This window comes from Eptatretus burgeri, chromosome 17, assembly GCF_056783735.1.
Source record: "Eptatretus burgeri isolate ZD-2024b chromosome 17, Ebu_testis_v1, whole genome shotgun sequence".
Lineage (NCBI taxonomy): Eukaryota > Metazoa > Chordata > Myxini > Myxiniformes > Myxinidae > Eptatretus > Eptatretus burgeri.
The window spans coordinates 58833784-58844779 of record NC_140977.1 but is presented as its reverse complement, the minus strand read 5'-3'; the positions used below and the strand labels follow the sequence as shown (position 1 = coordinate 58844779).

At 44.1% G+C, this 10996-nt stretch overlaps 1 long non-coding RNA gene across 1 annotated transcript; it reads left to right on the top strand.

The window, feature by feature from the left end:
• Nucleotides 1-4143: 4143 nt before the first annotated feature.
• Nucleotides 4144-9988, top strand: LOC147010242 (uncharacterized). Its single transcript, XR_015052767.1, has 2 exons — nt 4144-4465; nt 9875-9988. It is a non-coding gene; the product is annotated as an uncharacterized LOC147010242 (long non-coding RNA).
• Nucleotides 9989-10996: the final 1008 nt, after the last annotated feature.

Below are 10996 nucleotides of genomic sequence, written 5' to 3'. Positions count from 1 at the left end.
ACTTAAACCTATCCACTGTTTCTGCTGCCACTACCTTTCCAGAGAGGCCATTCCATGCATTAACGACTCTGAGTAAAAGTCCCCTACCTTACTCCCATCTTAACTCTCCTCTTCTTTACTCTCAGGCTATGGCCCCCTGGTCCGATCACTGTCTACTCTGTTGAATAATTCGTCTGAAATTATTTTATCTATACCTTTCATTATCTTAAACATCTCTATCATATCTCCTCGTAACCACCTCCTTTCTAGTGAATGAAGCCCTTTCTCCTTCGGCCGCTCCTCATAGCTGAGTCGAGCTAGGCCCGGAATCCATCTAGTATCCCTGCGCTCAACCCCCTCTGTGGCATTTATGTCCTTCCTGAGTTGTGGTGACCAAAACTGCACACAATATTCTCGATGTGGACCTCACTAAATTCCTGTACAATTTTACCACCACTTCTTTAGATTTATAATTGATCCCCCTCCAAATACAACCTAAAACCCGATTTGCTCGACCTATAGCAACCTGGCACTGTGCTGCCTGCTTACCTCCAATATCTATTACCACCCCCACATCCTTCTCCTGTGTGATACACTCCAAAATTACCCCTTACATCATGTAATCTCTATTTTCATTGTTCTTTCCCATCCCCAACACCTTACACTTGCTCAGTTAAATTACATCTGCCAATCTTTTGCCCAATCTATACAAGTATCAATATCTTGCTGAATCTGATCACCACCCCGTCTGCTATCCACCTCATCTCCAAGATTGAGTTCGGGAGATAGCAGGGATTCAGCTCTTTCGAAATGGGACGCCTGTTCCCATGTTGGTGCTGGCGGAAGAAAGTCTTTTTTATTTCAAAGAGGTAAAGTTTATTAGCAGGTTGGGAGTGTAGCTTATGGGGAGTAGATTTTGGAGAAGGACATCCTGGATGCTGGGAGCGTGCCAGCTTGGGGGTGTCCAGATTTGTGGACCTGGGTACCCTGGGAGTGAACCCGTGGCACCACGTGCTTGGAGAGCACTTGAAGGGGAGCCAGAGAGGGCTCCCTGAATTTGGAAATGGAGCATGTAAGCTCGGAGGTGGCCCCAGCATCCTGGGCGTCCTGCATTTGAGTCAGGCGAGGCGCCTGCAGAGGGAGCCACACTATTGGGCACAATCCTGGATGGGTCGCCACTGCAACACAGGATACTCGAATGGCTCAATCATCCCAGCAAGCTGGTACTCATTTTGCCAACCTCAGAAGGATGACAGGCTGAGTCAACCCCACCCGGTATTAATTTAATGGCAAAGCAGGATTTTAACTCAGAACCATAGGATCACAAGCCCACAACCCTTACCATTAAGTCAATATCACCAGACCTGAAAATAAAGAAAACTTTATGAGTCTCTGCATCATATAAAACAAAGGGTGTCATTTTATCAGCCACATGGGCCATGTGTCAAGGCCAAATGGGCCGAGTTTCCTGATTACTTATTAGGCCACCAAAGCCATTGCCTGTGTTGGGCCACATGGGCCAAAGACCTCTTATTGTTGGACCACAAGCTGTGCATTGGCCGCTTTGGCCAAGAAGACTCATCATCGGTTGAGAGGCCACATGGGGTCTATGTGCATTTTTGCAGGTCACACAGGCCATGTGGAGAGTCCGTATGGGCCATTGGGGAACACCGGGTGCTGACAGGCCCTGTGGTCAACGAGGACACTTGTAGTGCTGTGACCGAGGGCCGTAATAGACAGCATTGGGGGAGGGGTCTGATACTGACCGGGCAGGGGCAGTGAGGGGGGAGGGGAGGGTCCATAAACTCTTCAGAGTAGGAAAAGAAGAAGAGGCCCTCTGATTACATCCACACCTTTTTCTCAACCACGTGATTTTTTCCCCTCGCCGAAGGAGAGGGTATTGCGTTTGGGTTCGTTTGTTTGTTTCTTGACAAAAAAATTTTTTTGCCAAGCATGTTAGTCTGTCTGTCTGTCTGTCTTTGTCTATCTGTTTGTCTCTTTGTCTCCCACAGGTCACAATTTTAAACCGATCTTCATGAAACTTCACCACATGGTAGAGTTTGTTCGAAGGAAGAGAGCTATTGTTTTGGAGGTCAAAAGGTCAACATAGGCCAAAGGTCAACAACTTGGGTGGGATTTATAAAATCCTCAATTTTCATCTGATTGACTTGAAATTTGAAGAGGATTTATATTTCAGGTCAATGAATTCAACTACCAATTATTTTTGAGGTCAACATGGACTAAAAGGTCAACATAGACCCAAGGTCAACAACTACGGTGGTATTTCTAAAATCTTCAATTTTCATCCGATTGACTTGAAATTTGAAGAGGATTTATATTTCAGGTCAATGAATTCAACTACCAATTATAATTGGTAGTTATTATATTATTTTTGATAATTATTTTTGAGGTAAATAATTATTTTTGAGGTCAATATGGGCCAAAAGGTCAACATAGGCCGAATTTCTAAAATTGTCAGTTTTCATCTGATTCACTTGAAATTTGAAGAGAAGTTACATATTTGTTAATTGAATTCAACCACCAATTATTTTTGAGGTCAAATTGTTTTTTGGGATTTTGAAAGTATCGTGCTTTGCACGACGTCTTCTTGTTTGTTTGTTTTTCTGCACAGAACTTTTGTGTTTTTCTCCACAACTGCTTGAAAGATTCAGATAAAATTTTCACCATCGGTGCGACTACTCATGTGGAATGTTTTAATCATAATTATGACCTCATAGGTCACGTGGTGTGGCAGCCATGTTGGAAAAACGGAAAATACTTTGGACGTCTGTATCTCTGAAACCGCACCGAGGGAAAAATTAAAACTTGGCACATGGCAAGCACTCATCATGAGGACTGTGATTTTTTGACGTCATAGGTGCCATCGTTATGACGTCATAATTGCATATGCAGAACGCTACATCTGATCAGTGTGAAAATTTTGAGGGTCATCTCGGGATAAAATGGTCTCCAGAAAAAAAATTTGATGGTGTCATCAGTCACGTGATTCGGCAGCCAAATTGTTTAAAAAAACAAAAAAACTTTCAAAAATCTTCTTCTCTGAAGTGGCTGAACTGGTCGAGGCGAAACTTTACACGTACGACCACCAATCCATGAGGAACAAAAGGTTTACATATGCTAGGAGAGTGTGCGGAGTGAAAATAACATGGAGTCCTCTTTTTGGGCCTTTTTGGGTGAAAATAACTGAGTCCTCTAATTTTGGACCTTTTTGAGCAAAAATAACATGGACTCCTTTCTTTTGGACCTTCTTGGATGAAAATAACATGGAGTCCTCTTTTTGGGGGCCAAAATAACATGGTGTCCTCTTTTTGGGTGAAAATAACATGGAGTCCTCTTTTTGGGGGACAAAATAACATGGTGTCCCCTTTTTGCGGGGTAAAATAAAATGGAGTGCTGTTTTTAGGGCAAAATAACATGAAGTCCCCTTTTGGGGGGGGGCAAAATAACATGGAGTACTCTTTTTTGGGGGAGAGGGTGGCGTTTTGTTCTGAAATATTTTTTGTACCCAGGCCCCCCCCCCCACCAAAAAAATCTTAATCTGCCTCTGCCCAACACTCTTCAAACTTCTCCAACACCACTCCCCAACTCAAACTCTCCAAGCATTCTCACAACTCCACCCCAACTCTCTTCAAACCACTCCTCAAACTCTCCCTGCATTCTTCCAATTTCACCCCAACCCTCTCCAAAGCATTCTCCCAACACTCTTTTGAACCACTCGACAAACTCTCCTTGCATTCACCGAACTCCACCCCTATCCTCTCCAAACCACCTCCCCAACCCTCTCCAAAGTACTTCTCAAACTCCCCTGGCATTCTCCCAACTCCACCCCAACCTTCTCCAAACCACTCCTCCAACCCTCTCCAAGCCACTCCGCAAACTCTCATAGCATTCTCCCAACTCCACCACAACCTTCTCCAAACCACTCCGCACACTCTCCCAGCATTCTTCCAGCACTCTTTTGAACCACTCGACAAACTCTCCTTGCATTCACCGAACTCCACCCCTACCCTCTCCAAGCCACTCCGCGCATTCTCCCAGCATTCTTCCAGCTCCACCCCTATCCTCTCCAAAACCACTCCCCCAACCCTCTCCAAAACCACTCCCCCAACCCTCTCTACCACATCCACCTTTTCCTCACTCCAGCATTTTTCATTATAAGAAGTACAGTACTTTATATTCATGCAGAGAAACTTTTGGTACAAACAGTAGAATAAGAGTTAAAGTTCTTGTTCTCTTTTTTTTTTACCCTTGTTCCTCTTTTTTACCCTTCCCATGACATCAAAGGAATACAGATCATTGGCATTTGCAGTTAGGAGGCTGATTGATTGAATTCCTATCAATTCTTCATGTGCAGAAACATCCTGTTCTTTTGAGAATATCGTTTGATGACCGTTTCAAGCCGACGGAGAACGAGTTCATGGTGACTGGTTATATTAACCCACCGTTTGGTTAAGTACAAAGCCCGGTGAGTAGAAACTGTATGTATGGTTTCTTTACAATCGATGAAGAGTGTGGTGTATGGCGGTTGGAGTGGTGATGTGTCTACAGGACATTAATGTGCATCCTTTAATATCTTCCATTTATACTTAAATGTTACATTCGACAAGATAATTGTTTATCTCTCTTGTTTTCGAGTAACTTGTATTCTCACCAGTTATAACGTAAATCAATGAACGGAATGATCAGGACATTGACTCGGGGTACACTGACCACTTTACGAAGCAAGAAGCTGAGGTTTTGGGTGTTAACCCTTCGTCGGAACAAAAGAGGGTGAGATGAGGGCCATTAAAGAGGACAAAAGAGGGTTAGATGAGGACCATTAAAGAGGACAAAAGAGGGTCAGACAAGATAGTTGAGACGTCGTGTAGTTACGTATCTGGCTTCGATTCCGATCCAACCATAAAATGCCAGATTGTGATTCACAGGTAGGACGTTGCGTCACAGTGTCGCGTCACAGAAGCCAGGTGTGCCGTGAGTTTGCGAGAGCTGGTGCACGTTAAACATCCCACAAAGTCTTGTGATGACGAGTAAACAAGCCATTGCTGGCACCCTAAAAAAGTTACAAATTCCCGCACAAACAATCTCCAGTAAAACCAAATTAAACATTTAACCAAACCCGACATGCGGTTCCAGCACTTTTTCAAAGATCGTACACAGAGCCGTCTATTTATTATCGACGCACTGGATTTGGCCCAGTATTTCATAGTTCTGTATTTTTATTATAGTTTAACTGCAGTTTCCAGCATGGAATTTGCTTCACGTGATCAGCTTCACAAAATGCAACGGTTTGTGCAGACAAGTCTCGGGTGATTACAACAGTTCAAAAGCACGAGTCAGGTTGCAAAGCCACGTCAAACATCACAACATCCAATGTCAAACATCACAACATCCAACGACAGACATCGCAACATCCAACGTCAAACATCGCAACATCCAAAGTCAAACATCGCAACATCCAACGTCAAACATCGCAACGTCAAACATCGCAACACCCAAAGTCAAAGATCGCAACATCCAGCGTCAAACATCGCAACATCCAACGACAAACATCGCAACATCCAATGTCAAACATCACAACATCCAGCGTCAAACATCGCAACATCCAAAGTCAAACATCGCAACATCCAACGTCAAACATCGCAACGTCAAACATCGCAACATCCAAAGTCAAAGATCGCAACATCCAGCGTCAAGAATCGCAACATCCAACGACAAACATCGCAACATCCAATGTCAAACATCACAACATCCAACGTCAAACATCGCAACGTCAAACATCGCAACATCCAAAGTCAAACATCGCAACATCCAACGTCAAACATCGCAACATCCAACGTCAAACATCGCAACATCCAACATCAAACATCGCAACATCCAACGTCAAACATCACAACATCCAACGCCAAACATCGCAACATCCAACGTCGAACATGGCAACATCCAACATCAAACATGGCAACATCCAGCGTCAAACATCGCAACATCCAACGTCAAACATCGCAACATCCAACGTCAAACATTGCAACATCCAACGTCAAACATCGCAACGTCAAACATCGCAACATCCAAAGTCAAACATCGCAACATCCAACGTCAAACATCGCAACATCCAACGACAAACATCGCAACATCCAACGACAAACATCGCAACATCCAGCGTCAAACATCGCAACATCCAGCGTCAAACATCGCAACATCCAAAGTCAAACATCGCAATGTCAAACATCGCAACATCCAAAGTCAAACATCGCAACGTCAAACATCGCAATATCCAACGACAAACATTGCAACGTCAAACATAGCAACATCCAAAGTCAAGCATCGCAACATCCAAAGTCAAACATCGCAACGTCAAACATCGCAACATCCAACGACAAACATCGCAACGTCAAACATAGCAACATCCAATGACAAACATCGCAACATCCAACATCAAATATCGCAACATCCAGCATCAAACATTGCAACATCCAGCGTCAAACATCACAACATCCAAAGTCAAACATCACAACATCCAAAGTCAAACATCGCAACATCCAACGTCAAACATCGCAACATGCAACGTCAAACATCGCAACATCCAGCATCAAACATTGCAACATCCAACGTCAAACATCACAACATCCAAAGTCAAACATAGCAACATCCAACGTCAAACATCGCAACATCCAACGTCAAACATCGCAACATCCAGCATCAAACATCGCAACATCCAGCGTCAAACATCACAACATCCAACGTCAAACATCGCAACGTCAAACATCACAACATCCAAAGTCAAACATAGCAACATCCAACGTCAAACATCGCAACATCCAACGTCAAACATCGCAACATCCAACGTCAAACATCGCAACATCCAACGTCAAACATCGCAACATCCAACGTCAAACATCACAACATCCAACGTCAAACATCGCAACATCCAACGTCAAACATCGCAACATCCAATGACAAACATCACAACATCCAGCGTCAAACATCACAACATCCAGCGTCAAACATCGCAACATCCAACGTCAAACATCGCGACATCCAAAGTCAAACATCGCAACATCAAACGTCAAACATCGCAACATCAAACGTCAAACATCGCAACGTCAAACATCGCAACATCCAAAGTCAAAGATCGCAACATCCAGCGTCAAACATCACAACATCCAACGACAAACATCGCAACATCCAATGTCAAACATCACAACATCCAACGTCAAACATCGCAACGTCAAACATCGCAACATTCAACGTCAAACATCGCAACATCCAGCATCAAACATCGCAATATCCAACGTCAAACATCGCAACATCCAGCATCAAACATCGCAATATCCAACGTCAAACATCGCAACATCCAGCATCAAACATTGCAACATCCAACGTCAAACATCGCAACATCCAGCATCAAACATTGCAACATCCAACGTCAAACATCGCAATATCCAACGTCAAACATCGCAACGTCAAACATCGCAACATTCAACGTCAAACATCGCAACATCCAGCGTCAAACATCGCAATATCTAACGTCAAACATCGCAACATCCAGCATCAAACATTGCAACATCCAACGTCAAACATCGCAACATCCAGCATCAAACATCGCAATATCAAACGTCAAACATCGCAACGTCAAACATCACAACATCCAAAGTCAAACATAGCAACATCCAACGTCAAACATCACAACATCCAACGTCAAACATCACAACATCCAACGTCAAACATCGCAACATCCAGCATCAAACATCGCAATATCCAACGTCAAACATCGCAACGTCAAACATCACAACATCCAAAGTCAAACATAGCAACATCCAACGTCAAACATCGCAACATCCAACGTCAAACATCGCAACATCCAACGTCAAACATCGCAACATCCAACGTCAAACATCACAACATCCAACGTCAAACATCGCAACATCAAACGTCAAACATCGCAACATTCAACGTCAAACATCGCAACATTCAACGTCAAACATCGCAACATCCAGCATCAAACATCGCAACATCCAGCATCAAACATCGCAACATCCAACGTCAAACATCGCAACATCCAGCATCAAACATCGCAACATCAAACGTCAAACATCGCAACATCAAGCATCAAACATCGCAACATTCAACGTCAAACATCGCAACATCCAGCATCAAACATCGCAACATCCAGCATCAAACATCGCAACATCCAGCATCAAACATCGCAACATCCAGCATCAAACATCGCAACATCCAGCATCAAACATCGCAACATCCAGCATCAAACATCGCAACATCCAACGTCAAACATCGCAACATCCAACGTCAAACATCGCAACATCCAGCGTCAAACATCGCAACATCCAGCGTCAAACATCGCAACATCCAGCGTCAAACATCGCAACATCCAGCGTCAAACATCGCAACATCCAGCATCAAACATCGCAACATCCAACGTCAAACATCGCAACATCCAACGTCAAACATCGCAACATCCAACGTCAAACATCGCAACATCCAGCGTCAAACATCGCAACATCCAGCATCAAACATCACAACATCCAGCGTCAAACATCACAACATCCAAAGTCAAACATCGCAATGTCAAACATCGCAACATCCAGCGTCAAACATCACAACATCCAACGTCAAACATCGCAATGTCAAACATCGCAACATCCAACGTCAAACATCGCAACATCCAACGTCAAACATCGCAACATCCAACGTTTACTGTGATACTCTTGTTCCCTGTGCCACTGAAAGTGGACCGAGGTTATGCTTTCACCTATCTGTCTGTGAACAGGATGTCTCAAAAAGTTATGGACAGATTCGGATGAAACTCGGTGGATTAGTTGGGAAGGTGACAATAACAAGCCAATTGAACTCTGGTTCAGGTTCAGATCCAGATCCGGTCTATCAGTGGATACAAAACGTAAACCGTTCAACGTGGCAGAGGTGTGTGCTCCACCGAGTGCCGTCGTAGTTTCCCAATGAGAAGTCGCGATCCCTGTCTCAGTGCAACTTGTAAAATGTGACTGTAACTGCATTATTAAGGTGTTTTTGTTTTTACAAAACATTCATCTTCTCGGGAGTTAGACCTGATCAAGGAGGTATCATCATTCCCAGAAGCAGTTACGAGGCTCCAATCCTGGTCGGGTCAACACTCTGACTCAGGAAGTCAGGGCAGGAATTTGTAATTTATTTGTGGTACCGGCAATAGCTCACCTACTCCATGAATGATACCAATGGGATATTTAACGTTCACCAAGTGATGTCGGTAGACGGGACTCGCGTTTAACGTCCGTCAGAGGGTCAGCACACACACACACACACACACACACACACACACACACACACACACACACACACACACACACACACACACACACACACACACACACACACACACACACATTGATGAGTCACCCTGCCTGTAAAACACCAGGATGACAGTTTATAGCTGAGTCAGGATTCAAACCCAGGCGAGACAGCTTAGCGCCGAGTGTGCATACCTCTCGGCCATCCTGCTAACTCGAACGCCATATCTAGTTGTGTTGCATCTGAAATGTTGTTTTAACTGGTAATGAAATATTACAAAAGAGAAATGAAAAGGTGACATAACCAAACAAAGAAATGGGGAAAGAAACAAATGAGTGAAAAAAGGGGCAGTGGGAAGGTTGTAGAGGGTAGAGAAAAGAGTTGTAAGTGGAAAGGAGTTGCATTGAAGATCAGAGTAAATGGAGGGCATGAAGAGTGCACGTATCGGAACATGGGGTTCAAAGTTTTTGGAAATTTTGTGAATTTAAGACGAAGATAGTACTATAAAGAGGAAAATAATCATTAATCAAATAAAACATCACGATCGGATACCTTTTTCTTTTTTTCACCTTAGATTTCATTGTGAAGGACGTGTGCACCTACTCAAGAACTGCTGAGGGACAACATGAGGGATTTGAGCATTTTCTTTGTGTGGCTGCTTCTTCAAGAACGTCAGCTGATAAGCACGTCTTCCTCTCGTAACTGTCCAACCAACTGTACCTGTATAACAACCACAAACCTTGACTGTTCATACAAGAGACTCACCGAGTTTCCCCTTCTTACCATCTCTTTCATAAAGATCGACTTGGACAGCAACCACATCTCGCACATTCCAAAAAACGCTTTTGTTAACATGACAATGCTCAAAGTCCTGTGGCTAAACAATAACAACCTCGCTTCAATCCCCCTTGGCATCTTCGACAACCTATACCAGCTTAATACCCTGCATCTGGAGAAAAATGCATTGAAATCGCTTCCACCCAAGCTGTTCAAGGACCTGCACAACCTCAAGATCCTGCACATGCACACGAACCATCTCAAAACTCTACCGAGCGGAACGTTTGATGGTCTCGCATCCCTTGAAACGATATCCTTGTATCACAACCGCTGGCACTGCTCATGCTCCGGGACAGTTGAACTTGGCCTTTGGCTCGTGAACAATTCAAATATTGTCAAAGGTCTCGGCAGCGCAGGGGACGTCATACCTTGCTCAGATGGGCAAACCACCTTGAGAAAGCTCACATCAGCTTACATAAACCCCGATGAATGCCAGGCTGCAATTTCGGCCACCACATCGAGCGGCGTTTTCACGTTATCGGCCGCTGATCGTGAAATAAGGAATGTCTCGGGTTCGGGAACCAGAGCCACAGGAACCGCGTCCTCCATTTTCGTGATCGTGGCTGTGCTGTGCTCGCAAAATCTCTTTTGATTCCCGTCGCTCGGAAGAGCGGAGCCCCTGTGAAGGCATTCACCTGACGTGTATGCAACATCTAGCTGGGCTTTCTCATCCAGCGATGAAAGCTCGTGTGGACAACAATTTCACAAAAGACCCACAAGGAGTGAACTGATAAATCATCGGCAGATCACCGTACACATGCGATTAAAAGCTCGAGTGACAGTATCAGGAGGAAAGAAACACCAAACAGGCTTTTGGTCTTTGTTCCATTCCACAAGTTCCAGATTTTGTGGATTTTAG